The sequence below is a fragment of the Lissotriton helveticus genome, chromosome 5_1 (genome assembly GCF_964261635.1).
Source record: "Lissotriton helveticus chromosome 5_1, aLisHel1.1, whole genome shotgun sequence".
Lineage (NCBI taxonomy): Eukaryota > Metazoa > Chordata > Amphibia > Caudata > Salamandridae > Lissotriton > Lissotriton helveticus.
Window position 1 is genome coordinate 1,659,728,081 of NC_136065.1, and position 17,440 is coordinate 1,659,745,520.

Genomic DNA, 17,440 nt, shown 5'->3' on the forward strand with positions numbered 1-17,440 from the left:
TTGTACCTCAACACACCCGGGAAATGCTTAGCCATAAACAACACGTTAAGTTTCAAGTAATGTAACACTATCTCCTTTGACTGTCTTGTATCATTTTACATTTAGCTGCCTGGTGATTAATCTACTCCATCATTGTAATATTATCTGACCAAAATAGGACTTGCTGGTTGCGGTAATCAACTGGCCCACAGCGTCACTCTGGGTACTCACAGCTTTTGTTCCTGGGTGAGCGGGATACAGAGATCTGCTAGTCACTCCGCGGCCCCTGGCGCAAAACAGAAAGAGTGACCACGGAAGCACTCAGCCGATACTGTGGTGCCGCACACCAAAAGGTCTAATCGCCACTCGCCATATTGGTTGTTAGCGGCAACAACACACGCCGCCGCATTGATTGATGACCGCAACATCACACGCTGTCGCCCATCTCCATGCTGAGACCACCATACGTGCGGCTCCCCCCGACTTGGGGGAACCTTTGCCAGACTCATGCCCGTATCTTTCCAAAGCACAATGTTATGTTTATATATTCACTTAAAAGTATAGCTAAAGTACACTTATGAATTAAAACTAAAGTTTGCAAGTTTTGGTTAGTCAAGCAATCCAAAATTTGCACGACCGCCATCCATGTTAATGTGACACATGCTATTACAAATGTCGTAAACCATCTTACATATTAGATTACCATTAACATGATGATAAACACTTTGTAGTATTTCCAATTTTGGTTTGAGTATGTGTTGGTATATTTTGCTTATAAGTGGTGTTACTTATTGGTAACTATATTGGGAAGCTATAAGCATTGTGTGTGTTGTGCAATTAAATTTTGCAAGATTGTTGATGAGTTGTGAATTACGAAGTTAACCATAACTTTAAAATGTCAATATGTTTTCAATGTTAATTTGTAAACATAACTGTACACCAACTGTTTCTTTTGTTGTAGTATTTTTTTAACTATGTTAAACTGTTATACCGAAAGCTCGTTCTTCCCTCCCAAGCCCCCGACCCCATCAACATATGGGTCAAGAGATGCTCTTTTTTAGGTCTCGCGACCTATCGATGCGCGCATGCGCATCGAGCGGAGCGAGAATTCAAGCGGCGAAAACATCATGAAACCACCAGCGTTTTGCTGGCGTTTTCATGGCGTTTTCATGCAGTTCATGTGAACCACGTGTTCAAACATGAACGCGCATCAGCCTCCCTCCATTTGCCGCACAGCACATCAAAGGGCTTCGCCCAGCGTGCGCTTTGCGGCTTCTCCTCCCCTAATTAGTCATTTTCGCCGCTCCCCTGCCCGCCGTCTCGCATTTCTCCTCCCCCTCCCCTTCTCTGCCTTCCTTTCCCGGCGCACGCATTTTTTTTACCAAGAGCACACTTTTAGCTCATTGGCAACATTTTTCCCTCAGTTTAACTACCCGCTCCCCTGCCCGCCGTCTCGCATTTCTCCTCCCCCTCCCCTTCTCTGCCTTCCTTTCCCGGCGCACGCATTTTTTTTTTTTACCAAGAGCACACTTTTAGCTCATTGGCAACATTTTTCCCTCAGTTTAACTACCCGATTTGGCCCTCGCACTTTCCACGCACCCAGCAGGAGTGGGGCTCTGTTTCCAATCTTTCCCAGGGACGTCGTATTTGCCATTATTCCCAATCCGTGTGGGTATGAACGCCTCTTTCTCCTGCTTACTTTTTATGTGTGCATCCTCTACCACGTACTTTCACTCTCCACTGACAGAAGTCACCTTGGCACTATTCTGTGACCTTACTGGGCCATATGTTGCAGGAATATCTGGTTCCATAGCTACACGTTTACCTTGATGACCACGGAGTTGCTACAGTGGAAACGTACTGCTTTCATGCATCTCTGTAACGTACTTTAGCATCATTCTGGATTAAGTCTGCGCACTGAAAAACGTTAGTAAATGAATCTGATTTGACCACAGCCTGCTCAGAGACCACGGAGTTGCTACAGTGGAAACGTACTGCTTTCATGCATCTCTGTAACGTACTTTAGCATCATTCTGGATTAAGTCTGCGCACTGAAAAACGTTAGTAAATGAAACAGAGAAGCAGCTCTGAGCCCATTTCACCCGAGGCGCAACTGCAGATTGAGCAAACCTTTCAAATAACAAGCATTGGCATAGCCAATAGGTCTCGCTTGTAGGACCTTATAAGTATTTAGTTACAAGGATATTGTGCTGCAAAACAAAATACTTATAAGGTCCCACAAGCGAGACCTATTGGCTATGCCAATGCTTGTTTTTTCTTCTTCATTACTCTGGGGCTGAATGCCCAAGGCTTGTGATGGCAGTATTAACCTTGTTCTCAAAGTTGTGGCCACTCAGTCGATGAGTCCCAATGTTGGATTGTGAGGGCACCAAAACTCCCTCATTCAATTATATTTTTTAAGCTTGTTTTTTTTTATTTGTAGACCTTCTACAGGCTAATGGATTAAATGCCTCTATAAGATCATAACTCTTTCAGGGCCACCCTAAAGCGTTTTTAAATGCTAATTTCTGCAAAACTGCTGAACAGGTTTATGTCAAACAATACACAGGCACTCTGAGTAAAGTTCTACTTCCATTTAAAATGTTGTGTAATTTGATTCAGAAGTTTTTTTCTGCATCTGAATGCAAAGAATCCTCTCGAAATTACAATGGGAAAAATCACTTTTTTGAAACCCCCGTTTTTTGCTCCCCTCAATCTACATGGATCGGCACGAAACGTGCGATGCCGAACCCAAATTGAAAATCCAGAGGTCGAAACATAATCTTCGTTACGACAGAAGTGGAATCTGCCTGCCGCCTTCTCTCGTTTTGTCGCCCTGCCTAGAAGGGTAGCTCAACCCTCTGTCGGTGTAGGAACCTTGGTTTGTATCCAGAGGACCCCTCCCACCCTGGCGCACAGCCCTGGGCTCACTGCGGCCAGTACTCCATGCCTCTACCAGTGGATTCGGAGGGTGTCCCTTATTGACCTATTAGATTGAAGGTTCCACGCCTGGCATCGCCACTTTAGGCCGAGGGGCAGTTTTGGGGTGACGCTCCATGTATTTTCTCTGTCTGGCACCCTGAACCCGGAAGCAAGTCGAATCTTTCGGCTCACAGCACGTTCCAATGACATCAGCCATTGAAGTTTCCCGATACTGTGTATTGACACAGCGCCGACTACGGCAGGCGCTAGACTAAAGGGCGGCAAAGTAGTTTTACTTTGGGTTAAAATCCAGGACACCTGGGGTATCAGAAAAAGTCAACCGTGACCAGCTAGTTATAGGTAATCGTGCACTTAAGGCGGTAACCCCTATCTGTCTGCCACAGGAAGCCCCAGGGCGGCATTGAACCTTTGAAAACATGTTTATTGGCAAGTGTAAGAAAACGCCCCCTCCTCCCTGAGTGCTGTCTCACACTCTTGGGGGCGCGAGTACTCTGTTCCCTGCGGCCAGAGCCCAGACTTGCGCCCCCAGAGGGTTGGGCATCCTTGATGGGAGGCGGGGGCGTTTTCTTACACTTGCGAATAAACATTTTTTCAAAGGTTCAGTGGTGCGAGTTACGTGGACCGAGCCGTGACTGCTGTGCGAGCCTAGCCGGCCCCTCTTGCTGCGGAGTATTCCCCACGGACGGAGGCTTACTGAGAGCGGAGCACTCTCGCAGCAGCGCCCAAAGCTCCGACGCCAAAAGGGAAGCGCCCTGGAAATCACATCCATCCAAGTTTTGAGATTCTGGATTAATATTCTGATGCGTCTGGGGAGGGGGGGGGTCATAGCTCCTCAACCATAAAATGCCAGGCACTTTAGGATTTTATTTTCAATTCTTCCTTTAACAGTTATTATTGTAGTAACTGTGCAAGGCCACCTCGAAGTGGAGGTTGGGTGCTACTTTTTTTTTGTATTTTTTTTTTTTACTTTAGGTACATGGCGCCCCAAAGTGGACTGGGAGGAGACTGTACTTTTAGAAGATAAGCTATTATTAGTTAGTGCAGCAGGTGTAGTAACGGAGGGGAAGGGAGGGGCCTACTAAACCCAGGTACTACCCACCTGAGGGGCAGAGGAAGCCCCTAAGCCGCAATTGGAGGCCTGTCTCACCATTGCCGTTTACGTACCACACACGTACAAAAAAGCTCTGGCATTCCTCCTTATCGCACAAAAACTCTTGATTCGAATTTGGATTGCAAATCTTGAAATCCCAGAATCTGCGTCTAATTGCCTAAAAACAGCAGGTTAGCAGATAATAGAATCTTAAATGAGATTGTGCTGTCCGTGTTGAGATTAGAAGCTGTCTTTTTCGCTCCAGGGGTTTAACGCAATCAATGCAGCCCCCGCTGCGCGGCCCAGTCCACCCACCACCTTCCGAGGCCCTATCTTAGTAGGAGTTGGGGGGGATCTCACTTCCCGTTCGTTCCCGCCCACTTCGACCTCCGTGGGCCCCAGGCGGCTGTAGAAAGATCAATAGCTGATAAATGGCTCTTCCTGCTCTCTTTCACCCTGAGCCCGCTATTCCCAGGTGTGAGGCTTAAAGTCGGTGACGCGTGAAGGCTGACAGGAAGCGACCCTGCTCCAGGGCGCCAGACGCATCCATCGACGAGCATGTATGTGATCCTCGCTGCGAGTCAGCGTGAGTGAGACTGTTCCATTGTACGAGACCTACGCCTCTCTGTGAGTAGGACTGTCCTTCTATAGACCCTCGCAGCCATTGAGTGATATATATTCCAGGGTGTCTGTATTCATGCCCCCTCCAACTCTCCCCCCCCCCCCCAGCATCACTCGGTCCCTCTGCCCAGATAACCAGATTACCTCCTTGACGCCATTGTGGTTCCCTCTCAATGAATCAATCAGCAGCATTTAAAGCGCAAGGCTGTCACCCTGGGGTATCTGGGTCCGTGTCTATGTGGAAGAGCCAGGTTTTGAGTCTGTCTGAAGTCTGCAGCTAGGAGGCTGCACGGAGCTGGAGGGGGGAGTTTGTTCCAGGCCTTGACAGCGATGTAAGCGAAGGAGCAGCCACTCTTTTGCTGTGACTGATACAGGGCTGAGCGGGGGCAGTGAAGAGGAGCGCAGGTGTCCAGCTGGTTGGCGGAAGTTACATCGAGGGTTGATGTCGGCAGGTCCTATGTCGTGGAGGGCTTTGTAGGCTTGTGTGAGGATCTTGAACTGGCATCTCTTCTGGATGGGGAACCTCTCATTGTTGTCTCATCTTGTCTTTACTTCATCTCACCTCACTGCCATCCTGGGACTCCAGTCTTCTGACGTCGGTGTCAGAAACGATTCTGGTGGTAGTTTTTCCATTAAAAGGTCAACATACCGTAAATATGTTTCTGTGCTGTATCAAAGCTCTAAAAAAAAAAATCGTAAAGTGGTGCTGGGGCACTAAATTGGATGCATGCCTCTCACCCCTCTTTTGCGTCCTTACAATGGCGGCGCCTTAAAAGGGATAAGGCGAAAAGGAAGAGTGCCCCGTTCCGACTGTAATGCAAACGTTCGGCATCGAGCATGTTTTAAGCCATAGTCCCTGGTAGAAAGCCAAATAATGCAGCCAGGCTACATTGGCCCTGGATAGTCAAAGGGTACATGTTGGCCCTGCACCGTCAACAGATACATGCAGGAAAGCTGTGCAGGGTCTGCACAATGGAAGGGCCTGGCCAATGAAAGTGTTCTATGGAGACTCTGCACTGTGTAAGGGCGCCTGCAGACAGCGGTGATCCTGGACCACTAATGGGTGATTGGAAACAGCCTGTGTAGTGTGGACAGGGTGTGGGATTCTGCACCGGCAGAGGGTACCTGAACAGACAGTGTGCAGGTACTCTGCGGCAACTGTCTGCTTGATGGTGCATTCAGACAGACTGGGATCCTGCGCAGGCCACGGGCACGTGATGAGTACAGCTCTGAAGGGCCCTCTTGGGTGTCTGTTTAGAGATTGTGAAAGAGCTGGTGGCCCAACAAACTTTCTTACGCTGTTCTGCCCCATCTCTTTGCTACATTAAAGGTATTATTCTGACCCTATGTGGGAAGGGTATGCCCAGACGTGGGTCCCTTGCTCACTAGGCCACTGGAGTCAAGCTATCCTGGCTGAAGACAGCTGATAGCCAGAAACCGGTCCTAGGATGCTTGTTTCCGTTCCAGGGAAGGCATGGCTTGGCAGTTCTGGCTGGACTGTTCCCATGAGGCACAGGGTCAAGACTGATTTGCATATGGCCATGTCTGAACTGGGGTGGCTTGGTGAGCAAAATAACGATGGATTAAACCCAGATCTGTGACTGGGGGTGAATGTTTTGCCATTGTGCAACATTCCGTCCATCATCTTGTGTGTTTTGCTGTTCACCCAGAGACCTCTCCCATCCTTCCTGACACTGGTATTCCTCCTCTCTGTTGTTCCTCACCAAACTGCTATTAGGTAAACTGCATTAATCGCATTTTATGTAGGCTTTCTGCACACTGATGGGCCTTTTAACTACTGTAATGAGTTGCGTGCTCGTTTCTGTACGCCTAGAATAGCCAAATAACTCCCCATTTAATCATCACAAGGTTGACTGAAAGAAGGTACCATGTTTTGGTGCAGCCCCCCAACAGCTGAATATGCTTCACATTTAAATACAATCCACTATCTACTACCCAGTCCCGTCCTGGTACCTTCCCAGACTTGCAGCAGCAATGCTATTGATAGCTTGCAAACGGGTCAGGTTATGGGCTAACCATGTTTCAGAGCATTTTGCAAAGGCTCGATCAGCAGCTTTATGGCTTGTCTGGTGGAAAGGGGAATCCTGATTTTCATATGATGAGTTGCGATGGATCTCTATAATCGCTTCTTAATGCCCGGCACCTTGAGCCTTTAGCTTTCTTTACTCTTTGCCAACTTTTGCTTTTCAGGCACTGTTTCTGTGCTCTTCCCCCCCTCCCCCCAACGACCCCCCCCACTCAAACTACCCCATCGCAAACCAGCGACTGTGTTGCAGCTCTCATAAAACCACTCCTCACAGCAGCTTAAACATATGTCAGTTTTTTGAATTTGTAGATAGAGTGGGGGATGTCTGACCTTTCATAATCACATCCCCCTGCCTCCCCCACCAGGCCCTCCCTCCCGCTCCCTATGTGCATTAGCTAATTTGAGAGGATTTGTTCAATAGAAGTCCAGCTGAACTCAAACTAATCTGTTTCATGGCCATTACAGCTAATGCATAAAGCAAGATAACCTGTCTCTTTCGTCAATACTCCCTCGTCTGAATAAAGCTTGCGGTTTTCAATGTGATGCGGGCCTTGAGGGTGACGTGTTTGAAGCCGATACTGTTGCTGTGGCTAGTGCCAGAGTCACGGTGGTTCCTGAAGGCCATGCTAGAAAGGCTTTTCCCATAGCATCCAGTGGATCTCACCAACACGTTAAAAGGTTTTTAAAAAGTGATGCTGGAAGGCGGCCTTTTCCCTCATTAACTAGTCATAGATTACACCTTTCCAGGTTTTGTTGAGTTGTTAACATGTTGTGTGAGGTGTATTTGAAAATATGGCCTCTAATTAGAAAATGTAATCAGGCTTTTAAGAAATGAAGATGCATCTATCCAGTGGAGGACCAGACCTCCACTGTGGGAAGCTCTTTATCCCTCGGTGAGTGGCATCTTACATTTTTGTTTGGCGGTGGTATTTTTCTATCAATTTGTAAAATGATTTCTATACCTGTTTTCAGTACCTTTTACGTTCCTGCTAAGACACCCCTTTGCTGTTCTTTTGAAATTATTAGTGATGGTTATTTTAAAAAAAATCATACTGTAAGTATATTGCCACCACATTTAGGCTGCATTTTTTCCTTTTGTGGCTTGCAGTAAAAAAATAAAATAAAGAAAATTGCACCAGCTTCCCAGGGAAAAGCCTGTTGGTTTTGCCAGTGCTTCCTTAAGTTTTGTTTTGGCGAGGGTCTATAGAAATTGTTGCAGTGATAGTGGTCTGGTATTAGGTAAAGGTCAGTTCTGTGATAATGAGCCATTGAGGCTGTATCAATAGAGCGAAGCCTGTCTTGTGTTATGGTCGGGCAGGCAGACCATAGTATTGGGCACGGAGAGTCTTGAGTTGGCTTCACTTGGTGTGAGGTTTCTTTACTGAGAGTTAGTGGACTGTCATTGAGTATTGGACATGTGGCTATAGTACTGGATGGAGTTCCACCATGCGGCTCTATGATTGGACAAAGCGTAGCTGGGTGTCTCACTGGAGAGCTCAGTAGGATGTTAGTCAATGTAGGCTACCATATGGCTTAAAGGAGAGCAAGGTACCAGATGTTTCTCACAGGAGAGCCAGAGTGGGTGTCACTTCAGGGTAGCAGATGTTTCTTACGGGAGCGCTAGGATGTGTTAGTGCAGGTTACCAAAAGTTTGTCACAGAAGACATGGAATGAATGTCCATGCCGGGTACCAGATGTTTGTCAGGAGAGAGCTAGGATGGGTGTCCATGCAGGGTACCAGATGTTTCTCTCAGGAGAGCGATAATCGGTGTCGGTGCAGGGCACCAGAAGTTTCTTACGGGAAAGCTGGAATGAATGTCAGTGCCGGCTACCAGATGTTTGTCAGCGAGAGGTAAGATGAGTGTCTGTGCAGGGTACCAGATGTTACTTATGGGAGCCATAGTGTGGATCTTGGTGCAGGGTGCAAGATGCCCCTTACGGTAGAGCTTGGATGGGTAAGAGATGCCTTTAATGGGAGAGCTAGGATGGGCATCAGTTTCTGGTGCCAATATCTTACAGGAGAGCTTGGATGGGTGCGAGAGCAGGGTACCAGATGTTTCGAACAGTAGAGCTATGATGTGTGTTAGTGCAGGGTATCAGATGTTTCGAACAGTAGAGCTATGATGTGTGTTAGTGCAGGGTATCAGATGTTTCGAACAGTAGAGCTATGATGTGTTAGTGCAGGGTATCAGATGTTTCTCACAGAGGAGCTAGAATGGGTGTCATTGCAGGACACCAGATGTTTCTTTCAGTAGAGCTAGAATGGTTGAGAGTTCAGGGTACCAGATATTTCTCACAGAGCTAGAACAGGTCTCCATGCAGGGTACCAGATGTTTCTCACCAGAAAGCTGGAATGTGTCATTGCAGCATACGAGATGTTTCTTGCGGGAGAGTTCGATTGTGTGTCAGTGCAGGGTTCTAGATGTTTATCCGGGAGATCTAAGATAGGTGTCCATGTGGAGTACCAGATGTCTGTCACAGGAGAACTAGGATGGGACTCATTGCAGGGTACCGGATGGTTCTTACGGGACAGATGGAATGGTTCAGTGCAGACGTTTCTCACAAGAGAGATGGAATGTGTGTTTGTGCAGGGTACCAGATATTTGTCACGGGAGAGCTGGGATAGATGTTGGTGCAGGGAGAGCTTGGATGGGTAGCAGATACCTCTTTAAGCGAGCTAGAATGGTTCTCAGTGCAAGGTACCAGATATTTGTCACATGAGAGCCAGAATAGGTATCCGTGCAGGGGATCAGATGTTTCTCACGGGAGAGCTAGGATGGGTGTCCGCTTCTGATACCAGATATTTCTCACAGGATAGCTAGAATGGGCGACTGCTTCTGATACAAGATATTTCTACCGGGAGAACTAGGATGGGTGCCAGTGTAGGGTATCCGATGTTTGCCACAGGAGATATACAATGGGACTATATGATTCCTATGGGAGAGCTAGGATGTATGTCTGTTTTGGTACCAGAGGTTTCTAGGGAGAGCTAGGATGCGTGTTCGTGAGGCCACGTGCCTCTTAGTGTTTGGACCTGGTGAAGGAAAGATCGTCGTCACGGATTGGCAGCCGGTAGTGTTGAGTAGAGTTCAGTTTCCTCCTTTGAGTGACACCCATATGACCGTAGAACTGGGAAAGCTTGGATTGGCTCACTGGCGCAGGTATTATGGGTGCGGGGGAGTTGCACTATCCTAGATATCTTTGATAACGTTTTGATGGAGAATCAACTATTTAGAAGCCATTTTTTGTTAGTCTTGGAGCATTTACTCTACATTGAAGAACAAACTGTCACAGGACATGAAACCTAGTTTTACGAAGTGCTGCTAATTCTTTGTACATGGAGAGCTGTTTATTGTTCTTTTGTCTGACTGCAATTTCATTTTGTAATTCTTAGAGCTGACACACTTGCCGAGACAGGGAAAGGAGAACGTCAGTCCCCCCTTCATTTCCAAAGTAAAGTAGAAACATCTCAAAATATTTATCAGGAGCATGGAAAGTACAAAGGCATTAGTCAATGGCCAGCACCCCCAGTTGAAAAAGTGTTCCAGTCCCACTGGATTGGCGTCAGACCTTGTGAGGCTTGTGGACCTCTGGCAAGTTACAGGGCTCCCCACTGGTAGTCAGTGCTGTATTACAAGGAGATCTCAGTTTTTCTGAGTGAGGACTTCCCTGGCCGTAGTGCCGTTGAGAGTTCTCAGTAATTGTCAGAGTAAACCTAGGAGGGTGTAAAATGAAGAGTGCTTTTGAAGGTCGTCGTAGGGCCTATGAGCCTGTAGTGGAGAGTATAGCCTAGCACCTTGTCGGTGAGTGTGGGGCCTAGAGTTGGACCGCAGTACTTGGAGATGAGGCCATACAACCAATCATATTCAATACGAGAAAAGTTCACGTGCGTTCGGTAGCCTTCGGGGAATTTTCTGGTTGACTGCTGTTCAGGAATGTCCAAGGAGAAGAGGTTCCAGGCAAAAAAGTACTAAGTATTACGTTTGGGTAGGGTCTTTATTGCCTCTGCTCTAGTTTCTTACTTATTGCGGTAACAGGATGGGCATGATTCTGTGTTCGGGTTTCCCACAAAGCAGTGCCAACGTAGCAAAAACATACTGAAATAGAACCTGGTCCGACCCAAGCTCGAAAGTTGGTTTATAGTAGCAAAGTCATGTGTGTTAAAACTTGCCCAAAATAAGATTTTAGTGGGATTTAGAGCCAGATGAATGACTTCGATAACGAGGACCCACGGGTACCAAAACTCAAGGGTTGTTATGTTTAAACGGTCTGGTCTCAGTCAAGATTTTCGGTTTGCAAGGAGCACCCAAGAGATTTGGGGCAAACTGTAGGTCTATGGGATCTACTGAGTTTCTGCCTCTTGTTTAGGGTTCTGTTTCTATCCTCCCAGTTGAAAGCAATATTTGCACGTGGGCTGCCTTCAGCATCTCAACCTAGTCCAGTCATCAGCTAGTGCCTATCCTTGACAGACACTGTTTCTTAGCTAGTCAACAAATTCCACTAAAACCCTCACTCGCACCCAAGAAGGCCAGTACCTACCCTTCTTAGGTTGGTACCAACTTCCTGCCGGAACGACCATCATCATCTTTTCTATGAGTTCCAGAAAGGCTGGAGGTAGAAGATAAAACGATAAACTGATCAATGTGTTTCTTGAATTGGGCGAACATAGACTCCGCCAGGTGCAGGATAGGGAATTGGAAATGGCGGGTTTCAGTACTCTACATTAATGTGATCACGTGGGGGGAAGGATGCTTTTTCCCCACAGCCCACAAGACCGCTATAGCTTAGAGGCAGAAGCCCAAGAACCAATGGCAGGCAGTTTCACATGCTTGTGCAGTATAAAAATCCCTGACAGAGGGAAAAACCGCATGATCTGCACACGCAGAGGTTCTGGTCTGTGGTCTGCAGTCACCCTCACACATCATCCCCTGTTCCCACAAACAGCATAAACAGGCACCATAACTATTGGTACTAGATTTCACGATTCTGCTCGTTTCCCCCAGATGTATGGATTTGTAAGGCTTCCAAGATTCTTCACAATATGGTGCATCGTTTGCAGATTGTACCAAAAGTACAAGCACCGCCTCTGACGCTTTGTGTAAGTCTAATTATGTAACAGCTGTTGATTGTTATTTTCAGGCATTAAAATGGCATGAATTGGCACGAATTGGATGGGGGAAGGCTGCAACAGGAAGCAGCAAAAAAACTTTGATACATACATGTAATTGAAACAAGATAGAAAGAATGAGTCCCTTGTCTTCGTCTTTCCCTTATGTTAGACGCTGTTCTCAAAGCAGAAGTTACTTCAGGCGGGCACTCCGTTTAGAAGACTCCCGAGCATCAGCATGACCACTGGGCCTCTAACTACCCAGTTCTTAAGCTTTAAACCATGCCTAAAGTTACAGCCCGTTCTAGATCTGATCTCGCCACCACTAGCAACGTTTTTTGTATAAAAGATTTCGGTTGGGCTGCCTCCCAGGACGGGCCAACGATCAAGCTTCATGTGGCTTAGCCCTGGAGACAGAGGAACATATTCTGTTCTTCTGTACTGAATACCATCTCTTCCGAAGGGAGTGGATTCGACCAAAATGCCTGAATCTGGCAGGCATTATTGGTTGCTTACAGGATCCTAAAAACTGAAACATCTAATCCTATTACTCTTGCTGTAAGCTGCTTTTTACAGAAAATGTTGGTTTAGGCGACCGAAGTTTGTGACCCAGACTGACTAGGAGGGTAAAATAAAAGTTACCTGGTTCCAGGTATGCAAGTACGTACTCGATAAGCTGTTTGCATTTTATGTGAAATTCTTTATTATGATTAATTAATGTGATGAGAAATATTAGCCAGGCAAATGAAACGGCCACAGATTTTCCAAACTATGTTATGACTTCTGTCTCAAAATTGCTCTGACAAGCTGTCATTCTGGCATGCAGCCCAAGCTGTGTACTCCTCCATAAAGCGGGAGTACGCGGAGTGCCATGGAAAGAGCCTCTGTCTCACCCCTCTGCCCAGGTTGTACTCCACGTCGCCTGGCCAGTAGCCCCACTCCCAAGGCTCCATACTGTTGAGCTAATGAGTCCGACAACCCCAGTCTGTGTCCTGTGAATAACACTAAGGCCCTTGTTCACCCGTCCGTAAGTGGGAGGGTCAATCTAAGCGCGGAAACACTAAGACAAACCCGGCTCAGTCCAGCACAGCACCCCAATGGCTTCAAAGAGGTGCCCTTGTTCTGTATGGCATCAAGCGGGGGCAATGATGGAAGGTTGGGCACAATTATGTAAGTGGTATTATTAAGTTGGACTTTTAAAGCAATTATGAGGAAAATCCGGACGCATCATCTGAAATTCTTACAGCTAGTAAATAGTGTAAAATAATAAGTATCCAAGCAGAATAATTCAGACAGCCGTGAGTCCCATAGACATGTACTGTGTAGCACTGGGGTCTCCATAAGGTAGCGTGGGCGACACCGGTACGTAGTTTGCAGATATGGAGCCCGGCATGTCATTCAGAGGGTCTGCAGATGAACAGTGTCTTCTGCACATTGCTGAAGTCATTGTAACTCGTCTCCAGCCTGTCCTTGTTGCAGTCTGTTGTAATATTGGCATTAAATGTGCACACATTCACATTCCCCATTGCTAGTACGTATATAGTATTTCTCTAGCGTGACCTTAGCCCAGCGGAGAACTGTACAGTGTCAAAGACGAGCATGAAGTCAGCGAGTGATCGGAGAGGTAGCTGGGTTGTGGATGGTGAATGCATTGTGATGTAGTGTTCTTTAAAGAGGTGCATTTCCGAACTCTTTCCTGTTTTGGAGCAGCTTTGGGATGGTCCTGCTGGATATAGGGATGTATTTCAGATCCTCTGCGCATTGTTGGGAACAGGCCTAGTCCTTGTTTAGGTTTCGGCTGGGTCCGGAGCGCTAGCTCCGCCCAGGAGAAATCTTATGTTCCTACATTTTGGGCTTAGTCCTGCCTCTGTCTTTCATTGGCTAGCTCCATAAATGGAGGCTAGCCATTGGAAGACAGAGGCGTCCGTCATTCACCGAGGCGATTCGTGGGCGTTCCGGCAATGTTTTTCTCATCCTGCCTCTTTTCTGACGTCATGTGGCGGTGGGCGTGTATTTTTTTTTTTTTGTCCCGTGATGTTTTCGTTATTTTGTAAAAGCCTTTGGCCGAAGTGGTCGTCTCATGTTGTCTTTGGTCGTCTTTTTTAGCAAGATAAAGGTGAGTGCAGCGTTTCTGTAATGCCCCGTGTTTTGAATGTTGACTTTTGCACAGAATGCTCCTAAAACGTAATGCCCGGTGTTGTGAATGTGTGCTCGTGTTTGGCTTGTGGTTTCAGTCGTCTTTTTTAGCAAGATAAAGGTGAGTGCAGCGTTTCTGTAATGCCCCGTGTTTTGAATGTTGACTTTTGCACAGAATGCTCCTAACACGTAATGCCCGGTGTTGTGAATGTGTGCTCGTGTTTGGCTTGTGGCTTCAGTCGTCTTTTTTTAGCTCGATAAAGGTGAGTGCAGCGCTTCTGAAATGCCTCGTGTCCGAAGGCGAAACCGTTGCATTGTAAATGCTTGTTTTTTTCTTGTTTACACTTCTTAGTCTGCCGGTGTGCCGGGAACTACTACAGGTAGTAAACTTGTCTGCAAGACAGGCATGGTTGCTGGTCTAGACGTTTTTGCAAATGATGCAGCTGGTTGTGGAGATGGTATGGGTTTGCAAATGGAGCCACTGGAGTTGCATCTGGATGAGGGGATAATGTGATCATATTTCTTCAGGCCCAGGATAAGAAGTGATAATGTGAAGAGATCATTAACTTGCCCTTATTGTGGTTACCCTTGCATATTGATGGGATCTTTAGCTTGATGGTGACCAGGCTGGCATAATTCATTGTATATTAAAGGCATCTTTGGCCTAATAATGGACACCCCAGGCATAGCAGGGTTGACTCTTGATGTAAAGGTGGCTATACTGTACTGCCAACCCCAAGCATATTGATGGTCACCAAGGGCAATAACGGGGCTTTTTTTGACATGTTGGGTGCATACTTGGCTTTATGGTGCCATTCGTGGCATTTGCACATAGGCAAACGTCCGTGTGAGGTGGTTGTGCATGATTGATGAGAATTAAGCATTTATGTTTGGGCCGCTAACGTTTATTTAATAAAAAGACAAAAGTACATATTTTGGTGCAAAAATTGAGATTTTTCTTTTCTTTTCCGATTTTACAAAATGACCAGTTTTGGGTTTGTTTACCTTCAAAGAAAATAAGCTTGTATTTGATAGCAAAATATTTGTATTTTCTGAAACCCATAAGCCGATGAACACCGACTCAGTGATTATATTCCAAATATATTTAAAGCTGATATTTAAATGAGAATTCATTATAACTTGGGGAGATAACGCCCCTAAATTCAAAAACCATATCGCTAAAACCTGTTTACATCTATCTGATGAATCTACCGAATAGCTGGGATCCCCCCATTGAGGCACAGATAGCAAAGTAACGCTGCCTCAAAGCTGACCCCATCCATGATGGACCGCTCCTCATCAAACGTCTCTAATCAGAGCTGGACATCAGCACAATACACGGGAAGTGGTTTCCTTTGGCACATTACATTTCCTGCACTGGATAGTAGCGATATAAGGTATTTTCCCATGCTGAGATTCCCCAGTGAGATTAAACCGAAACCAAGCCCAAATCGCTTTATTTTTACAGCTAATCTGCTTGGTATTTTAATAGAGCATTACATTTGTCCAAGAGAGAGGGCACTGCCAACAAGTCATGTGTAGTTTTTCTGTGCAAGGGCCATGTAATCATCTTCCCCAGTTTACGCTATGTAAAACTGCGAAACAATAAATATGAGGGGGATCCATTTTGCATGCAAGGTGCAGGGTAGACCCCTGTTGGATGACGTGATTGCTGACGTGATGTAGCAGTAATTGAGTAGCAGTTATGAGCCTTGTTCAATTACTGCTGCTGTTGTGTTTTTGGGGGACAGAGGTCACTTGCTGCTACTACTTTTATTTCCTTATGTAGGAATATTTCATTTTGATACATTTTTAAAGTTACCACCATTTATAACCTTTCTGATGCCCTCCGGTGATCATTACAGTAATGTTGGAGGGGCGTTCACTATTTTAATCTTGTCTAATGTGTCACCATGGATGGTATTTATTATTATTTATTTATTTTGTAACTCGGAATGATTTTCATTGTGGCTCACATTACAGAAACGTTTGGAGATCCTGCTATAGAATAAAAAAAGAAAGTGAGATAATTAGTGATGTTGCAATAAAGCCCCTTTCTCAGGGCCCTGGAAAAGGCAGTCATTATTAGCAGTGGGTACTGTAGTTTACCACTGGTGTCTCAGGACCTCAACTAGATAAAGGAATTACTGTTTTTGGGCATTCGACTCTGCAGGGTAATGATATCATTAAGGCTGCTGTACTTCAGACCAGGTGTCCTTGAAAACCTTTGTTTTCATTCTTTGTCATAACCTATAATGGGGATGGATGTCAGGCAGACTACAGGAATGTATCACATTTTCTATGCTATGTTTGCCTCCTGCCCTATTCTCTTGGTGCTAGGGGCCGTGTCTATAGGATTTGAGCTGGGGTAACTTAGTTTCCCGCAACGAGAGTCCAAAAATCAGGACAGCCTAAAACCAACCACCAAACTGAAATATTGGGCCTCTCCCAAGTGCTGTTGTTGTCTCTTTAAAGATGTTAACGATCTCGGAGTGTGGATTAGGCCGGTGCTTGGGTTCCAAACAGGGAGTCCTATTGGTATCAGTCAGTGCTGAGGGAGTTGTGTCTGCGAAGTGAACTGAGCCTCATAACAGTATCCCAGAACTAGCCCTGCTTATGGTTGGTGTGGACAGCGATACAGCGCAAAGGCTAGAGCATTTGGAATTTAGGGTCAAGGAGTAAATCTGGAACCCACAGTTCCAGGCCACAGTAAGGGCTAAAAGGAACATTCAAATGGTTCCAGAATCGAGGAAACCGTCGACCCCCAGACAAACAGTGTCCCAAGTCCTGGGAAGAAGAGGCTTCACCTCTGGGTCCCATCAGAGGAGGACAGGGAGATATGCTTACCACAGGACCGTTGATGGCACCGCATTTGCACTCCCAGCATCCGTCTCTGCAGGTGCTTGAGCTCTGGCGACTCATTGCTTTGATACTCATTGATACATTTTGGCCAGTTGGGCTGCAAGGTCCTCGTGGCTTTTGGGTGGCTTAACTTCTTGAGGCAACCTCCAGGTTGCTTCACTCATCCTGGCGTTCTGGCTGTCCTAGTCAACGTAATTAGCTCGCCTTCTTAGATCGGACAGTACAGCTCCCTCTTGGCATGAGAAAGATGGCAAGATAATTATATTCTTTCAAATGGCCCTGTGGTCTGCCATTTCTGCTCTGGGTCAAGGGATATGCAGTAAGGTGATCTTCAATTTCTGCTCTGGGTCAAGGGATCTGGGGTAAGGTGATCTTCAATTTCTGCTCTGGGTCAAGGGATCTGGGGTAAGGTGATCTTCAATTTCTGCTCTGGGTCAAGGGATCTGGGGTAAGGTGTGGAGGTGAAACACTAGCAAGCACTGCTTACTTGGCATAATCCATCCTGATTCTTCCCATATGAGAGTAAAGGAAGAGACCACTCCCAAATGTAGTTCACATGCCCTCTTCTGCCAGATGCCCCTTAAACGAGAAAAAGGCAAGGCCAGTGCATCATTAGTAAAAACAAAAAAAAAACAACAACAAAAAAAGTGCCAGG

At 46.3% G+C, this 17,440-nt stretch overlaps 1 protein-coding gene across 1 annotated transcript in view; it reads left to right on the forward strand.

Annotated features, from left to right (window-relative positions):
- The window catches only part of MMP14 (matrix metallopeptidase 14), an 88,145-nt gene that overhangs the window by 24,609 nt on the left and 46,096 nt on the right, over positions 1–17,440 (forward strand). The gene's annotated exons all lie outside the window — the stretch shown is intronic.